Raw genomic sequence first — 18753 nt, 5'->3', positions numbered from 1 at the left:
ATTCCCCAATAATAGCTGTTATGTGGAAGTGCAAATAAATACTAGAGACAATTCACAGTTGGCAGTACTCCTGGCATAATAACTGTTACAGCTATTACAGGGAACACTAATTTTATATGCTGCAACAATTCTAGTGCTTTAAGAGTTAAAACACAGAAACTATCTTTTTTTAAATAGATCACAAGAGCCTTCAAGTAGCCCACTGAGCTCTAATAATAATATGCTTACTTCAGGTTTGCCTTACAGTATCAACACTGCATGCACTCTCAATGGCCAGGACATCTATACAGTATTTACGCTGTTTTCTTTTCCAGTCATTGAATTTTACTTGAACCCAGAAATCAAACCCTGTATTTCAACATGTTAAAACTTGATTTTTGTACATATTCTGCAGAGCAGGGCTGATTTCCCAGCTCTGGTGTCATGTATGCCAGTCCTCTCTTCACCTTTACAGCTTTTCCATGCTTATCTAACTTAGTCAAACGTATTTCTTATCAAAAAGTGAACGTACAGCCTGACAATAGACTGTTATCAAATTTCTTCAGCTGAAACCCCATGTCTTTCAACACTCAGCTGGGTTTGTATTTGATTGATGCATGGGTTTCTGACAAATAAAACTAGGATCAACAGCTTTGCACCTATTTCCCCATCAGAGACCCAAGCAGAACATTCCTCTGTAACAAAGACAGGATTAGGGATGCATTAGCTCCCGATCGACTAAAGCCATCCAGTTCCATCAATACTTTGCAAGTAATAACCTGAAGCTATGATAAGGAAACAAAGGAAAAGAAAGGAACAGGAGAAAACAAATCAATGAAAGCCGAGAAAGTTTGAAAGACAAACTGTCAAAATGAAGAGAAATTTAACTGAATTGCTGAGATAATGACTCCTGACAAGGGAACAATGTGTCCTCCAGGTTCATCAGTGGGGCAGGAAATTGTCAGTGTACTAAGAGCAGGTTTGAGACACTAGTGGAAGGTGACCATTCAAAGATGGGTGAATACGATAGCAACGGATTGCTATGATCCACAGGGCAACTGATGATTATGGCATTTAAGGTTTTAGTAGTATTAAAATGGTAATTTAACAAACATTTTTGCAAATAATGGATAAATTATTGCTGCTGCTATTTCCATTAATTAACCCAATGAGTTAAGCGTGCAAAAGAATTGTGCTAAAGCTGATAATTCACAACACACATGTATTTTTTTTATATCTGCAGACTACATGCAAGATCACAAAGCTGTGGACTCATTTTAATATCTCATGGCTTTAACCACTGATTGTAATATCTTAAATTGCATCCATAAACATTAGATCTGAATCTCACTAGATACAACTCTTTAAATTTGCTAGGCAGGAAATGTTAAAGGCCAGTTTTATTAACACAATCCATCTAGTCTGATTAAAGCTCTTTGACTGAAATATTAACTCTTTCTCTCTCCACAGATGCTGCCTGACCTGCTACGAATTTCTGGAAAATCTGTTTTTATTTTGGATTTCCATCACCTGTCCGTTTACATCATGTTTCTTGCCACATCGTGTAGTCTGTTAACTCTTTTAGGTTCTTCCCCTTTGTGGTTTATCATCACATCGTGGTACTTGAAAACTAACAGAAGTATTCAAACAAAAGGCAATTCTTTGAGATAAGCCTGCTGAGTGTCAACGTGAACAGTTTCTGTTCTGAATCCAGTTTTAGATAGGACAAAAAAGATTAATTTGTGACATATTATTTTTGTTTTGACAGTTCATATTTTTCAAAGGAATGCCTTCAGTTGAATGATTTTAGAGGTATAGGCATAACCTAATAGTTTATATGGCAGTACTGATCAACCTGAAGTTTTAAGACAGCAGATGTTATTTTCTTACATTGTGAACACCTCCACTTCATCCACTGAAAGTGGAACTTCCCGGCGGCCAAACATTATAATTCCCATTCCTATTCCGATATGTCGATCCATGGCCTCTTCCTGTACAACAATGAGGCCACCTTCAGGGTAAAGGAGCAACACCTTATATTCCATTGGGGTTGCCTCCAACCTGTCATGATTTCTCCTTCAAGTAAAAGAAATTCCCTCCTTCTTGCCTCTTCTTGTATTTCCCACTCCATTCTGGCCTCTTACCTCTTCTCACCTGCTTATCACCTCCCCCTGCTGCTTCTCCTCCTTCCCTTTCTCCTATGGCCCACTATCCTCTCCTATCAGATTCCTTCCTATCCAGCCCTTTACCTTTCCCACCCACCTAGCTTCAGCTATTATCTTCTGGCCATCCTTCTTCCCCTCCCCTGACCCTTTTATCCTGGCATCTTCCCTCTTCCTTTCCAGTCCTGAAGAAGGGTCTCAGCCCAAAAGACCGACTGTTTGTTCATTTCTGTGGATCTTGCCAGACTGCAGAGTTTCTCTAGCATTTTGTGTGTGTTGATTAGGAGTAACAGGTTTATTGAGAAACAAAACTGTTTCCAGAGGAAAGAGATAACTATTTTCAGGTGAAAGCAATGATGAAGTAATGGATGGGCTGGGAATGGCGGGCGGGGGGCGGGTAGGAGGGAGTTAAGATTGTCGTTATTCTTAAATCCATATAAAATCATCCCTCTGCACCCCCTCTCCCACACCACTACCATGGGTAAGCAACATTAATAGGCAGGAGAAGGGCAGTGAATGCTTTCTATCTTCATTTTAGCAAGATTTTGACTAAATCCCACATGGAATGCAGGGAAATCTATTTAAGTGGATTCAATATTGTCGTGGAGGCAGGAAGCAGAGGGTGGAGGCTTAATATTGTTTCTTGGAATGGAGGCTGAATGCCTAGTGGTGTGCCAAGGGCTTGGAGTTGGGACCCTTGTTATTTGTTATTTATATAAATTATGCAAATGCACAAGCTTGATCAGTAAATTTGCTGCTGACCCAAATTGGGAGGTTTGTTTATACTGAAGAAGATTACCATAGATTACAGGGGGGTCCTGATCACTTTGGGAAGTGGGCAGAGGAGGGACAAATGGATTTCAATGCAGATAAGATTCAAAGTACATTTATTGTTAAAGTAAATATGTAGAATACAACCTTGAGATTCATCTTCCCATGGACAGCCATGAAACCCGTTCAAAGAATAACATCAAACCTCCAATGCGCAAAAGAAAAGACAAATTGCACAAATGGCCGAAACGGAAATGGTGACTGTACTTTTTTCCATAGATGCTGCCTGGTCTGCTGAGTTCCTCCAGGATTTTGAATATAAAGTACCAACGCACAAAGTCATAGAAAGAGTCCAGGCACATTTAGTTCATTTCAAGCCACCCCGATCAAAATCGCACAAAATAGGAACAAAAAATAAGGAACAACCAGAAGCCAGGCACGCATCAACTACAGAGTCCAATCCACAAACCGCATTGATTAAACCTTGTCCAAGACCCAGGACTTCAACACCATGGTTGGGTAACATCAAGTGAAAGGCAGAGACTGTTTGTACACAGTTGCCTTCCTCCAGGATCAGCAAGCAGGAAGGAGGGAGAGACTGGACACAGGTAGACAGCGCTGTACACCTTTCTTCCACTCTTGTCCTATTTGATTTCAATCTTGCTAGATGCTTTCGTCGGTGAGATCGGTGAGAAATGGAGTCGATCATCGGCCCGTGCCTCTGACTTTGAGGCCACAGGCTTCGCTTGAATCTTCACCGAACCCCCCTCGGAGACAGCAGAGTGCCGGATTGCTCAATCAGCTCAAAAACACACCAGCAAAATGTAGACAATAGGCTCCAACAGTAGCAGAACAACATTTGAAAGAAATTGAAGGCATAAAAGAAGAGAAAGAAGTAGTTTTTTCGAACCGGCTGAAGAATGTCTCCCTTGGTTGTGTTGTTCACCGGTGCCATCTTCTTCCAGAAAGTGTGAGGTGATGCATTTTTGAAAGTCAAGCCAGAGTAGGAGTGTAATAGAACAGAGGGATCTGGTACAAGTGCAACGTTACAGGCAGACAGGGTGGTGAAAAAGATGATTAGCTCATTGGCCTTCATCAGTCAGGGCATTGCGTTTAGAATTGGGACATTATGTTGCAATTGTGTAAGTCATTGGTGAGCCTGTACTTGGAGTACAATGTATAATTTTGGCCATCCTGTTACAGGGAAGACATGGTTAAACAGGAAAGAGTGAAGAAAAGATTTATGAGGATGTTGCGAGGAATAGAGAGCCCAAGTTATATGGAGAGGTTATCCACACTGGGTCTTTACTTCTTGGAATGCAGGAGTAGGAGGAACAGCCTGATCAAAATGTTTAAAATTAAAAGAGGTCTAGATAAAGTGAATGTAAGCCTTTTCTCCAGGGTAGGGGAGCCTAAAACTAGGGGATATTGATTTAGGGTAAAAGGGGAAAGATTTAAAAGATACTTGAGGCGGGTAAAATATTTTAAATTAAGACTCGGATTGGTACATGAAGAGGTAGGGCTAAAAGGAATATGGATCAAATGCAGGAAAGTTGGACTGGCCGCGTGGGCATCGGGCTTGGGTGGAATAGTTGGGCCAAAAATTCTGTAGCTGTGCTGCCTTGCTCTAGGATTCCCCAACTCTAGATTGTAAAAAAAAAGTGATACATTTGTTGAGCCTAAATGCTCTTGCCCATTTTTGAAAATCAATTTTGATAAATCTTGTTCCACTTCAAATTTACAAACATAATAGTCTAAATCAAATATATAGATTACAATGAAACAAACTATAAATGCTTCACAGCATAGGAGTTCAAATACAGACATTGATCAAAGGTACTGCTACAGAGCTGTGTATATTGGGCGTACTCAGCAGGTATTGAGGGCAGGATCTTAATTCACACCCATTCAATTTGTTATTTCATAAAATTCTTGAAGAGATGGAAATCATTAGAATTGCAAATCAGGCATACTGCTTTCCATTTCCAATAAATCAGAATTTGCAATCCTGCTACATGAATCCCTGCACTGGGATTGCTAACTCATAAGTTTGCACCAAAGTAATGAATATGCACCAAGTTTAGGAGCAGTGTCAAGTGAATAAAGAACCATATCCTCAGTAAGAAAAATCCACATTTATTAGGATTTTGAAAGTAATGTTACCAAAATGTTTGATGAACTACTGAATCTGATTTATATTTAATCCAAAGAGATAAAACATCTTAATTCACATTTGATGTAAAATGAAATCTCATTTTATTTGCATTGATAAGAGTTAGGTTTATGGAACCATAAAGGAGGCCACTCATCCCATTGAGATTGTGCCGATTAAGGGATAATAAGACTTTGCTTGGTATTTCCTGCAATTATTTCCCTCTTGAATGTTTATCCAATTCCTTTTAGAATGTTCTGCCACTGTCACATCTTCATCCATGACTGCCCCTGCCCCCAAAGTTTTGATTCTACGACCACAAAAGTCTCACAGACAAAGGCCTCAGTCCCTGACCATTGATTCTCCACGTAGCCCTGTTCATGATTGCTGATACAGAACCACCTCCAATGTGGAGGCCAGCTCCTTTCTCCCACTGTCCTGATTACTATTCCTGTGGTCCATCCTGATCGCAATTCCGATTGATTATCCTGTGACGTTTAAAACGTCCCTTTAAAACAGAGATGAGGAGAAATTTCTTGAGCCAGAGAGTGGAGAATTCATTGCTACATATGGCTGTGAAGGCCAAGTCATTCGGAATATTTAAAGTGGAGATTGGTTGGTTCCTGAGTAGTAAGTGCATCCAAGGTTTCAATGAGAAGATAGGAGAATGGGGATCAGATGGGTGATAAATCAGCCATGATGGAATGGCAGGGAAGAAGTGATGGGCTGAATGGCCTAATTCTGATTCTCTGTCTTATGTCCTATCCCCAGCCCTTTCCTGTTCACTTTATCTCCCCTCCAGGCCCTCATCTGATTATTGAGGACTCTCCCCATTTGGGACTCAGATCCCCAACACTGATCCCTGGCCCCAACTGAGCACCAACCTCCCCTCCCAGTCCTCTTCCTGACTGATGTCACCCTTAGCTCCCATCCCAATCACTGGTGCAATGTGCAATTTCCCTTATGCTTAAATCACATCACTAACCACCAACCCTCTCTCTCTAATCAATCTAACCACCATTACCATCCACACCACCACCTGCTACAACCTCCCCAGACCCTGCCTTTACTGCAGTGCTCACAGATTAGTTCAATACTAATTCTACGCACCTGAGCCTAGGGGTTACAACATTGCTGAAATTCACATCAGTGGACCCACAGAATTACCAGTCTGTGCAAAAACAATACAATACAACAAAGCACCACACACAAAATGCTGGAAGAACTCAGCAGGTCAAGTAGCATCTATGGAAAAGAGCAAACAGTTGATGTTTTGGGCCGAGATCCCTCAGCTGGACTCAACACTAATCCTGGTGCTTCGTAATTATTTTTTGTGCGCCATACTTTTTTTTCCAAGTGGTTGTCTTGGAGGAAAGATTCTGTGAGTGGTCCCCCACGTCTTTCTCACAGCGCAGTGTTTTTTTTTTACGAGGCCGATTTGCGAGTTTCACACTCAACCTGGCACGGATGGAAAGCGTGTCCGGGAGCGGCCCGATCGGGAACCTTTGCTCTGGAGTCCAGCACTGATGTCACTGCGCCACCAGCTTAATTACTGGTGTCAAAAGAACTATGAGGTGAAGTTGGCTAAAGGACAGGGAATGACAGCAGATTTCACAGAACTTTGGATTGAAGAGAAAAACAATAGTGCTGACAGAGGTCAGTGTTGGGACCATTATTTTTCAGTAAATAATCTGGATTTGCTTCAGGGACACCTTTACCATAATTTATGGTAGCAGAAGAATCATGCAGTTAATTATGAGAAGGATCTTAAATAACTGAACAAAATACTAATGGATATAGTAGATAATTTTAAACAAATAAATATGATGCTAAAACATTCAGGAAAAAGAATGAACAATTATATGTACACTTAGAAGTAAAACTTTAACTGATGGAGGTTGATGGATACCATTCCATAAAAGTAATGTAAATGTTAAAAGAATGATGGATATTATAAAAACTATTGTATGTAGCAAAGAAACTGCACATTGATACAAATTTAAAAGGATGCACAGAAATTAGATCACAAACAAGAGGAAATAGAGCTTCAACATCATATCCCGGCTCTTATATTCTATACCTCTAGAAATGAATGCCAACATTGCATTCGCCTTCTTCAAAACCGACTCAACCTGGATGTTAACCTTTAGGGTATCTTGCACAAGAACTCCCAAGTCCCTTTGCATCTCTGCATTTTGAATTCTCTAAATATTAATAGTCTGCCCGTTTATTTCTTCCACCAAAGTGCACGACCATACACTTTCCAACATTGTATTTCATTTGCCACTTCTTTGCCCATTCCCCTAAACTATCTAAGTCTCTCTGCAGGCTCTCTGTTTGCTCAACACTATCTGCTCCTCCACCTATCTTTGTAGCATCAGCAAATTTAGCCAATAATCCATTAATACAGTAGTCCAAAACATTGACATACATCATAAAAAGCAGTGGTCCCAACACTGACCCCTCTGGAACTCTACTGGTAACCGGCAGTCAGCCAGAATAGGATCCCTTTATTCCCACTCTCTGTGTTCTGCCGATCAGCCAATGCTCCACCCATACTAGTAACTTCCCTGTAATTCTATAGGCTCCATTCTTGTTAAGCAGCCTCATGTGTGGCACCTTGTCAAAGGCCTTCTGAAAATCCAAGTACACCACATCCACTACATCTCCTTTGTCTACCCTGCTCGTAATTTCCTCAAAGAATTGCAGTAGGTTAGTCAGGCAGGATTTTCCTTTCAGGAAACCATACTGGCTTTGACCTATCTTGTCATGTGCCTCCAGGTACTCCATAATCTCATCCCTAACAATCGATTCCAACAACTTCCCAACCACTGATGTCAGGCTAACTGGTCTATAATTTCCTTTCTGCTGCCTCCCATCCTTCCTAAATAGTGGAGTAACGTTCTACTGTCCTTCCTGTAGTGTCTCTTTCCAGTCAGCTTCACCCAGTTCCCCTCTCATGCCATTGTAATTTCCTTTATTCCACTGAAATACCGACACATTGGATTTTATTCTTTCCCTCTCAAATTTCAGTGTGAACTCGATCACATTGTGATCACTATTCCCTAAGGATTCCTTAACCTTAAGCTCTCTTATCACCTCTGGATCATTGCACACACCCAGTTGAAGGACGCCCATTTAGAACAGAGATGTGGAAAAATTACTTTAGTCAGAGGGTGGTAAATCTGTGGAATTTATTGCCACAAGCGGCTGTGGAGACCAAGCCCTTGTGTGTATTTAAGGCAGAGATAGATAGGTTCTCGATTAGCCAGGGCATCAAAGGGTATGGGGTGAAGAGAGGGGACTGCGGATGACTGGAAGAATTGGATCAGCCCATGATTGAATAGCAGAGTGGACTCGATGGGTCCAATGGCCTACTTCTGCTTCTATATCTTATGGACTTATGGTCTGAGATCCGCAGAAGCTGGAAATCCAAAAGCAACACACATAAAATCATAAAATGCTGGAGGAAATCAGCAGACCCAGCAGCATGCAGGTAAAGAGTACAGTGAATGGTTTGGGCCAAAATATGTACTCTTTCCCATAGATGCTGCCTGGGCTGCTGAGTTCCTCCAGCATTTTGTGTGTATTGCACAGAAATTAGATTTCAACTTTACTTGGTGCACTAAATATTTGTTGCATAAAACTGCAACATCTAATCAGTTCCCCTGCCAAGAGTGTGAAAATGGACAAATATACTGAAAGTGCATTTTGCCAGTTTATACACCACATGACAAAACTGTGCAATCCCCATCAGGAATTGGGTGTGAAACACGCAGCTGCTATGTCACAAGAGTGCTAATCACTGCGAAGACTGTCTGACCACACAGAGGCTCTCTATTACAACTTCAGAAGAGACTGTCATGGAAGCGACAAAAATATTGGGGAAGGGGGCACTCAAAGCTCTCCAATGTGCCTCTCATGATGGTTTGCCCTGATCAAGTCCTACAGAGTGAGTGGATTCGCTTTACCGCCAGGTGTGGGATGATCAAAGGAGCAGAGATGGCAGCATGCTGCTCTGATGTGATTTGTACGGTACTCCGACCAGGGAAGAGAGCATCACAGAAGCACTTTCCATTATCTTGACTACTGAAAACTGAGGCTGGCAGACACCGTGCAAGACATTTATGCGCGACTATGAACCCTTTAAATGACATCTCAATGCCAAGCCCTACATGATACGCTCCTAGTTTCTCTGCCATTTTCCAGTAAAGGTCATGCAAAAGTTCAGTTCATATCTGTACAGGAAGCACATGCCGTGTGTGACTTACATTTCCACACTTCAAAGATCCTGATCAAAATATTCAAAACACATGCGTTAAAGGGCTTAATCATTTACAAGTTATCCAAATGACCCATTAGAACAAGGTCACATAATCCAAGATTGTGTAATCAGATCTATTAACCTTCTCTAGCCTCAATTAAATCTGTTTAAACTGTAAAGGAAAATTACATAAAATTAATTTCTGTTCCTTCTGCCTTTCCAACTTTTGCCACCTCATCTTCCTCACTGTCCTTGCTGCTTTTTTAGTAAAGTTGTTCTTGTATCCTTTTGGCTTTCTTCCTTCTTCCAAGGTCTCAACTGTCAAAGAACTACCACAAGTACTGTTCTGAAGACTTATACTCAGTGATCTATCCGAAGTTCAGTGCTCATGTCACTCGTTAATGATCTTGATGGGTATTTTTTTTAAAAAAACAGCCATTCCTTCATTGGATTTGAGAGTAGAAAATCATAATTAAAAAGCAATGATGCATATCAAATGTTTTAGCCTCCCACAATGTATCTAACCCCTGAAGCCATCTTTTATATGTGAGCTGCTCTTTCTAAGCTATTATGAAAACTGTTACAAAGCTGATTTATGTATAACTGTAAACAACCCCCACTGGGCAATTTTTATCTGATTCTTGACATAAATAAATGTCTATTTAATTAGCTCTTCTGGCTCATTAACAAGTGTAAAAATAAGGGAAGGCTACAGTAATTGGCTTAGAGTTACTAATGAATTAATTACCTTCAGTCTGTTTTGCTTAACCTTTAATAAGCAGGCCCTTATTTTTCTCAAGCATTCGATTTGACAGGGTGAGAAACAGACACACTGCAAGACCCTGGAAAATTAATGAGAAATGAGAAAGGAATCAATGTATGCTCTGTCTGAACTGAGCAGACACAAAGAGAGACAATAAACCCATGAGCAAACACAGTCACTTTAAAAAATAGGTTGGAAAAAGTGGGCAAATTCAATTACAGAAGTAATTAGAAGATATAGGGAAAGGCTGCCTTTTGGGACTGTGCCAGAAAAACATGAATTAATAAGAATGAATGGAGTAAGGGCAGTGTAGTAATTAAGAGGCAATCACCTATGTCAATGAATATCTGAAAACAGGCTGCAAAACTATTAATTCAGTGATCAGAAATATTTTAGATGATTAAGTAAAATGATTTCATCAAAAAAAAAACAAATTTTACAAAAGGTACATTGACAATAGCACATTTCAGGCATTTATATAGCTAATTAAATTTCAAAAATTTAGTTAGACCTTAGAACGCTTGAGTGCAAACGATGCAAAAATTGACTACTAGACATGCTCTGCAATACTCTATATAATCTATAGATTATATGAGGTGACAATCTGAAATCTATAAGGTTTTGTGTTTTATATTTTAACTATTCTAAGGTTTATTCAAGAAAGTTATAGTTGCACATTTACATTTAAGAAATGTTGGGTACTATTAGTTGCTGCAAAATCTGAATAGTGGTTCCTGACCTTACATTATCTGTCAAAAAAATGACGGCTTGGGATTTGATATCAAAGTTGGAATGGGGCCTGTAGATTGATGTTTTAACAATGCAGTGAGTAGTTTAATTTTACACTGTCCTTTATATTTATTGCTAGGATTGGGGATGAATGTATAGGTTATGGATGTCAACAACAGTTACTGGAAAATCTAACACCTTCTCAGAAATAACTAATGCCAGCATCAAGCACCTTTGATCAAATATAACAATGGTTAGATGAAGATCAATGATTTCCACTCTCTCAAAGTTCCCTTAAATCAACCTTCAGTAAACAATGTGATCTCCTAAATTGTAATTCGTTTGAAATCTCTGAACAGAAAATTATCATTAATTAGAAATAGACATAGAAAATGCTCAGTCACCAGTATGAGTGGAATGAGAAGTACAGCCAATATTTCAGATCAGAACTGTAACAAGTAAATTTAAAAAGTCACAGAAAATGGAAAAAGAGAAAAATTGTACCAAAGAGAAGAATTGTAACAGTTCGAGTGCAAGAAACATTTAAAAAATGGATAAGGAGATGGCAATGGACAAGTAAAGCAACAGAAGGAAGGTCTATAATTGAACATAATACATTGATTTTCCCCCTTCTATTGAAAGGTCTTCAAAAGTTGCTCTTTACATTGGTGCTGTCTGACCTGCTGTGTGTTTCCAGCAATTTCTGTTTTTAATCAAGATATTAGAAATGGAGTAAGATGAAGAATCCTAGGAAAAAATGGGATTTCTCACAAAGCATTCACTCAATTATTAGTCATTATCCTGGTGCAGCGGAGATCACCCATTAAGCAGCAAAAAAAACTAGACTAAATTGAAAAAAAAGGAATCTTTGTTTTATCTAGGAAGATTTTCAATGATGGAAAGGGAGGAGACCAAAAAAAAAAGTTTTACATGAATGGCAGCATGGAATTAGGGGCTGACACATTGATTCATTCCTCAATTATCACGTGTGTTTGGCAGAGGAAATGGTGGAGGTTGACATATTGAATGTGGAAGCTGTTACAATGTAAGATAGGAATAAGGAAACCCCAGTGGTTCCAGAGAGAGTGAAGAAGGAAAAGAGCAGGAGTGCTGGAACTGGAATGGATATGGTTAAGAGAACTGCCAACTATTTCAGGGGAAAACATCAGTTGAGTTGAAAGAAACAAGACTATAGAATACCACATTGACAAAACAAATACTAAAAGATAAACACCAGGAACAAAAACTGTGTCTTTACAGAACATTGTGCATGAGGCAGTTGGCTTTAAAGTTGGAATTTTTTAAAACTTGTCCAGAAAAGAGGAGATAGGGAAGTTGAAGAAGTGATGAGAAGTTGAGGATGGGAATGCTCAGTGATGGAGTTGGACCATGTGACAATAAGATAAGGGTGTAAATTTGATTCTAAAGTTGTTGAAATTTTCCAGTTCATAGTAAGAGCAGGAAATGGCTTTGTTGCATTGATTGTAGTACCACTGGCAAAAGAATTAAGCAAGGTTACCTAGGTGACTCTGGAACAACAGATATTGAGAATATATTCTCAAAAAGCTGAAATTGTTAGGACCTGTGTGATCTTCAAAGTCAGGATACAAGTAGAGTTGAGGATAAGCTGTTGAATTTGAAAACAAATTCAGAAAGGGCATAGGAGGATTGTGAAGAATGAGAACTAGTTGGCCTTCTATTCATGGAAGAAATAGAGGCCAGTACCACAGTCTTTATGGCCAGGTTGAAAAGTGGAGACTTGAAAACAATGGAGAATGGAGAGTAAATTCACAAAGTCCCAGAGCAATGCAGCACAGATACAAACCCTTCAGCCCAGCTCAGTCCACCTTCAGCTTGAAATAGTTGACCAATCATATACCTTTCACCCTAGATGTTTGCCCCCTAGTTTTGGCCTCCCTTACCCTGCGGAAAAGATTGTTATTGTCCATCTTATTGTCCTCTTCCAATTTTAAAAATTTCTAAAAGTTTGTTCCTCCTATTCCTACATTCCAAGGAATAAAGATCCAGCCTGGCCAATCTCTCCCTATAACTCTGGTCTTCTAGTACTGGCAACATCCTCATAAATCCTCTCTACACTCTTTCCAGTTTAACCATGTCTTTCCTATAACAGTGTAACCAAACCTGTTCTGTATACAGTATTCCAAGAGCAGCCTCACAAATGACATACGACTGCCACATAATAAGCCCACTCCTACACTCAATACCCCAGTTGATGAAAGCCAGCATAGTAAACACTTTTTTCGCTACCGTCTATCTGTAATGCTGTTTTCAAACAACTGAGCACTTATACTAGATCCTTCTTTTCCATTACACTTCCTAGTGCTCTACCATTCATAGTATAAGTCCTATGCTGGCTTGATGTTTCAAAGTGTATCACCTCACAAGTGGCTATGTCAAAATCCATTTTCTGCTCCTCAATCCACTTTACTAATTGATCAAGATCCCCTTGCAATCTACAACAACCTTCTTCACTGTTAACAACACCTCCTAATTTGTGTCATCAACAAATTTACTCATCAAGCCTTGTGCATTCACATCCAGTTTGTTTATATAAATAGCAAATAACAAGGGTCTCAGCAACAACCTTTGCAGCACACCATTAGTCATTGACAGTCACTCTGAGAAATAACCACCTTCTGCTTCCTCCAAGCCAATTTTGAATCCATCTAACCAGCTCTCCCTGGATTCCATGGACTTTGTCAAAGGCCTCGCTAAAGTCCAAACAGCCAACATTCACTGCCCTACTCTCAGTTACCTTTCTGGCTACCTCGTCAAAAGCTCTGAAGAATTCATCAAGCACAAATGCATAATGACTCCACCGAATCAGACTCTAGTTATCCAAATATCAGTAGATCCTGTTCATCAGAATTCCCTCTGGTAAGTGTCCCACTACTGATGTCAGGCTGACCACCCAGTAACTTCACCAGTGGCTAACAATGGAGCAAATATCTCTGCAAGGCTTCTGCAATTTCTTCTCTAGCCTTCTACGAGTTTGAGGATGCTCTCAGTCACGCCCTGGGGATTTATTCATTTAATAGCCTGTATGGCTACAAATACTTCCTTCCTACTCATACTGCGGCTCAAGACATAGGCAACTCAGCTGATCTCTAAGGGGACTTACTGTCTCATAGACACCCTTTCACAATTAATATAACTATAGAACCTCTTGGGATTTCCCTTAACCTTATCTTCCAGATCCATCTCGGATCCACTCTTCGCCTTCCCGATTTCCCTCTTAAGAGTATTCATAATCGTTTTACAGTCATCAAGGGATTCACTCATCCCTGACTTCCTAAATCCAATGTATGCTTCCTTCTTTTTCTTGACCAGAGCCTCAGTTTCTCTCATCAGCCAAAGCTGCTAAGTTTGCCCTTCACCCTCACGGGAATATGCTGCTCCTGGGCACTTGCTGTCACATTTTTAAAACCCATCTACTTGTCATTCATTCCTTTTCCTTCAAACAGGCTCACTCAATCGACTTCTGGTAGATCCTGCCCAATTCCACCCCCCCCCACCCCCAATTTAGTCCCATTCCCAGTTTAGGACCCTAACCTGAGGGCTTTTCTATCTCTATCTCAAAACTAATAGAATTATAGTCAATAGAGATTACGTACTCTCTGACTGCCACTCTATAATTTATCCTACCTCATTCCCTAAGAGGAGGTCCAATATTGCACCATTTCTAGTAAGGTCTTCTATATATTGAGTCGGGAAACTTTCCTGGACACATTCCATAAATTCTACCCCATCCAGGTCCTTAACACTCTGGGTAGTCCAGTTAACACTAAATAAATTAATACAAGCCTATTATTCTTACAGTTAAGAGCAATTTCTCCACACATCTACTCTTCAGGTTCCTGCTGATTATTGGGGATCTATAATACAGCCCATCTGGGGTGACCATTCCCTTCTACTCATATGGCCTCACTAGACAATCCCCCAATAATGTCATCTCTCATTACTGCTGTTATGTAATACAGTACTTAGAGATGGTTGTTAAGAATGGAGATATTCAATGTCCAGGAAACTGGAAATGACTAAAATAACCAAGGTGCAGAGCTGGGATAAGAATGGGAAAGAAAAGAACAGAGCTGAGGTAACACACACAAAATGCTGGAGGAACTTAGCAGGCCAGGCAGCTGAATCGACACTTCAGGCTGAAACCCTTCTTCAGGAGTGGAAAGGACGAGGAGAAGCCAGCATGACAAGGTGGGGGAGGGGAGGAAGAAGTACAAGGTGGCAGGAGATAGGTGAAACTGGGAGAGGAGGAGGGGTGAAGTAAACAGGTGGGAAATTGATAGGTGAAAGAGATAAAGGACTGGAGGAGAGGATAGAAGACTATGGATGAAAAGGAAGGGGGAGGAGCACCAGTGGGAAGTAATGGGCAGGGAAGGAGATAAGGTGAGAGAGAGAGAGAAACAGGAATGGGGAATAGTGAAGGGGGAGGGCAACTGCTGGAAGAGTTTGGAAAGTGATACACCTCCAGTCCATATACATTTCCATCCCCTATCAGGAGGGCCTTAAAGCACACTGCTTCTTTCTGGACAACAGACCCAACCAGTTCCCCTCCACCACCACTCTCCTCCCACTGGTGGAACTGGTCATCACTCTGAACAATTTCTCCTCCTGCTCCTCCCACTTCCTTCAAACCAAAGGTGAAGCCATAGGCACTCACGTGGGTCCCTGCTATGCCTGCCTTTTCATCAGCTACTTGGAATAGTCCATGTTCCAAGCCTACACTGGTATTGTTCCCCAGCTCTTCCTATGCTACATCCATTTCAATTCCACTTCCCATTCCCATTCTGACATTTCAGTCCATGGCCTTCCCTACTGCCACGATGAGGCCACACTTTATACCAGGGGTGGGCAAACTTTTTGACTTGTGGGCCACAAAGGGTTCTAAAATTTGACAGGGGGGCCGGACCAGGAGCAGATGGATGGAGTGTTTTGGTAATACACCTCATAAGAGAAAATAAAATATCATGGGATATGTAGAGAACATGTGCTTTAATTTCAATTGAAAATGAATAGATGCATTGCAACAAAATATCTGTCTTTGAAGTCCCATGGTATTTAGCTATTTATTGAAATGACTTTTAAAACACTGAAAATTAAATGAATAAAATACAGCTTTTTTAATAGTAACAGTTATTATTTTAAAGCACTGAAAATTCTGTTATCCTTCAAGATATTATCATCATCACTCTCCTCCTGACTGTCTTTATTTCAAAAACAGTAGGAGATGCAGGTCTACTTGTCCTGCTCCTTCTTATTCAATTGTCCCCTGTGCCAAAACTCAACAACAACCAGCACAAAGACAGAACACTGACAGCGCGCCAGTATGCGTAGCGCGTTATTTGATCTGGAGCGCATTTTTTATTTTGAGAACGTACGTGCACCTGCGCACTACTCATGTCCATCACTTAACAGAAATGACATGTAACATGTAAGGCTTATTGAAAAAAAATTTTCAAATGCATTTTTTACATAACACAACGAAGAAACTTATTTTTAATTTCAGTGGGAACAGTGTTGTTGGTCTCCCTTTTTAGCCAGCGCATCAAAGTCTGGATTTAGTTTTGTTGTGGCGATTCTCAGGATGGATCTGAGGTGTTGGTCAGTTAACTTGGATCTGTGGCTGGCTTTGTTGATGTTCATGACGCTGAACGCCTGTTCACACAAATAGGTCGAGCCGAACAAAGAGTAAAGCGCAAATGTGGAGTAATACGCTGCACCTCAACAAAGGTCAATGTGTAGCGGTGTGCTACATGCAGCGCTAAAATTATGACACGGAGTCGGTAACTGCAGTCGAAGAAAAAAACTTTATTCGAAATCCCCAGCCTCACTTTTAAGCCTCCCTCAACCTGCCACCCGTGGCGCAGAGGCTCCAAAGCTCTGTGCTCGCAAATCCCCGCAGGCTATCTCCCTTAGCCGGAATGCTGGCTAATTGTGAGCTGGTTCGGATGTGCCAGGAAATGGATCGCCACAAATGTATATAGAGTGCGTCATCTATTGGGAAAACGCCAGAATTGCGGGGAGAAAACGTTAACAAGGTTTATTAATATAATTTCATCAAGTTCTGCGGGCCGGATTAAAAAGCTTAACGGGCTGCATATGGCCCTCGGGCCGTAGTTTGCCCATGCCTGCTTTATACTCTGTCTGGGTAGCCTCTCACCTGATGGCATGAACATCAGGTATGGTGGCTGGATGATGGGGCGAGGGCAGATGTGTGCTAAACAAAAGAGATGTGGGTAAGGACAGCACTGATGGCGGAGTGAGGAAAATCCCTTTCTTTGAATAAGGTGGACATCTCGTTAGTTCTGGAATCAGAAGTCTCATTCTGAGAGAAGATGCAGCAAAGGCGGAGGACCTGAGAGAAGATGATGGCATTTTTACAAGTGACATGGGAGGAAGAGCTACAGTCCAGGTATCTGTGAGGAGAGGATCATTTATAAAAAATATCAGCAGATACCCTGTCTCCAGAGATGGAGACAGAGAGATCAAGGAAGGGGAGGGAGGTGTCGGAAAGGGACCAGGTTAATTTGAGGGCAGGGTGGAAGTTGGAGGCAAAGTTGATGAGCTCAGCATGGGTACAGGAAGCAGCCCCAATACAGTCATCGATGTAGCACAGGAAGAGCTGGGGAGCGATACCAGTGTAGGCTTGGAACATGGGTGTTCCACGTAGCTGACAAAAAGGCAGGCATAGCAGGGACCCATGTGAATACCCGTGGCTTCACCTTTGGTTTGAAAGAAGTGGGAGGAGCCAAAGGAGAAATTATTGAGAGTGAGGACCACTTGGGTCTGTTGTCCAGAAAGAAGCAGAGTGCTTTAAGGCCCTCCTGATGGGGGATGGAAATGTATGGGGACTGGAGGCATATCACTTTCCAACTTTTTATGCTACATGCCTTTCAATTCCACTTCCCATTCTCTTTCCAACATGTTAGTCCTTGGCCTCCTCTGCTGGCACGATGAAACCATACTCAGGTTGGAGGAGCAACACTTTATAATGTCTCCAACCTGATAGCATGAACATCAATTTCTCAAACTTCCAGCAGTTGCCCCTCCCCCTTCACCATTCCCATTTCCCTCTCTCACCTTATCTCCTTACCTGTCCATCACCTCCCTCTGGTGCTCCTCCTCTTTCCCTTTCTTCCATGGTCTTTTATCCTCTCCTATCAGATTCACCCTCCCCCAGCCGTCTAATTCTTACACCTTTCAACTTCCCAGCTCTTTATTTCACCCCCTCCCCCCTCCCAGTTTCACCCATCACCTGCCACATTGTACTTCCTCCTCCCCTGCCCCCACCTTCTTACTCTGACTTCTTCCATTCCTTTCCAGTTCTGAAGAAGGGCCTTGGCCCAAAACGTTGAATGCTTACTCTTTTCCATAGATGCTGCCTGACCTGCTGAGTACCTCCAGCATTTTGTGTGTGTTGCTTGGATTTCCAGCAGCTGCAGATTTTCTTGTGTTTATGAAAGCTGAGGTAAGATCAATTGGAGGCATAGAGACCACAGTTCCTGAATTCTGGTACAACAAGTAAACTGCTAGAAGAACTCAGTGTTCAAGTTGTATCAGTAAAGGCAAAGGGATGGTCTGTGACAAGACCCTGCAACAGGCCTGAGAGCACAGAGGGAGGATAGTCTGTATTTATAAGTGAGAGAGAGGTCTGAGACAGAGCCAAGTAGGTGACAGGTGGAAACAAAAACATAAGAAAGGTTGCTTTGATGGGCATTTTGTTTTGACCCAAATGCTCCTCGTGGATCAGAACATAGAAAGTGTATAGAAAGCTCTTGAATTTACACCTCTTTCATGCTGATTTTGTTTATAAACATTTCAGCTGAGACCTGACTCTATGTTTGAGAAGGTTCTTTGGATGAGAGATTAAACTCATATATTGTTTCCCTATTCCTAT

General features: G+C 41.2%; 1 long non-coding RNA gene across 1 annotated transcript in view; it reads right to left on the bottom strand.

Annotated features, from left to right (window-relative positions):
• The window catches only part of LOC132378094 (uncharacterized), a 209536-nt gene that overhangs the window by 51639 nt on the left and 139144 nt on the right, over positions 1–18753 (bottom strand). Inside the window, exon 4 of the long non-coding RNA XR_009506881.1 lies at positions 10077–10170. This is a non-coding gene — a long non-coding RNA (uncharacterized LOC132378094). The remainder of the gene's footprint in view (positions 1–10076; positions 10171–18753) is intronic.

Source organism: Hypanus sabinus, chromosome 2, assembly GCF_030144855.1.
Source record: "Hypanus sabinus isolate sHypSab1 chromosome 2, sHypSab1.hap1, whole genome shotgun sequence".
Lineage (NCBI taxonomy): Eukaryota > Metazoa > Chordata > Chondrichthyes > Myliobatiformes > Dasyatidae > Hypanus > Hypanus sabinus.
This window is presented reverse-complemented; position numbering and strand designations above follow the sequence as displayed.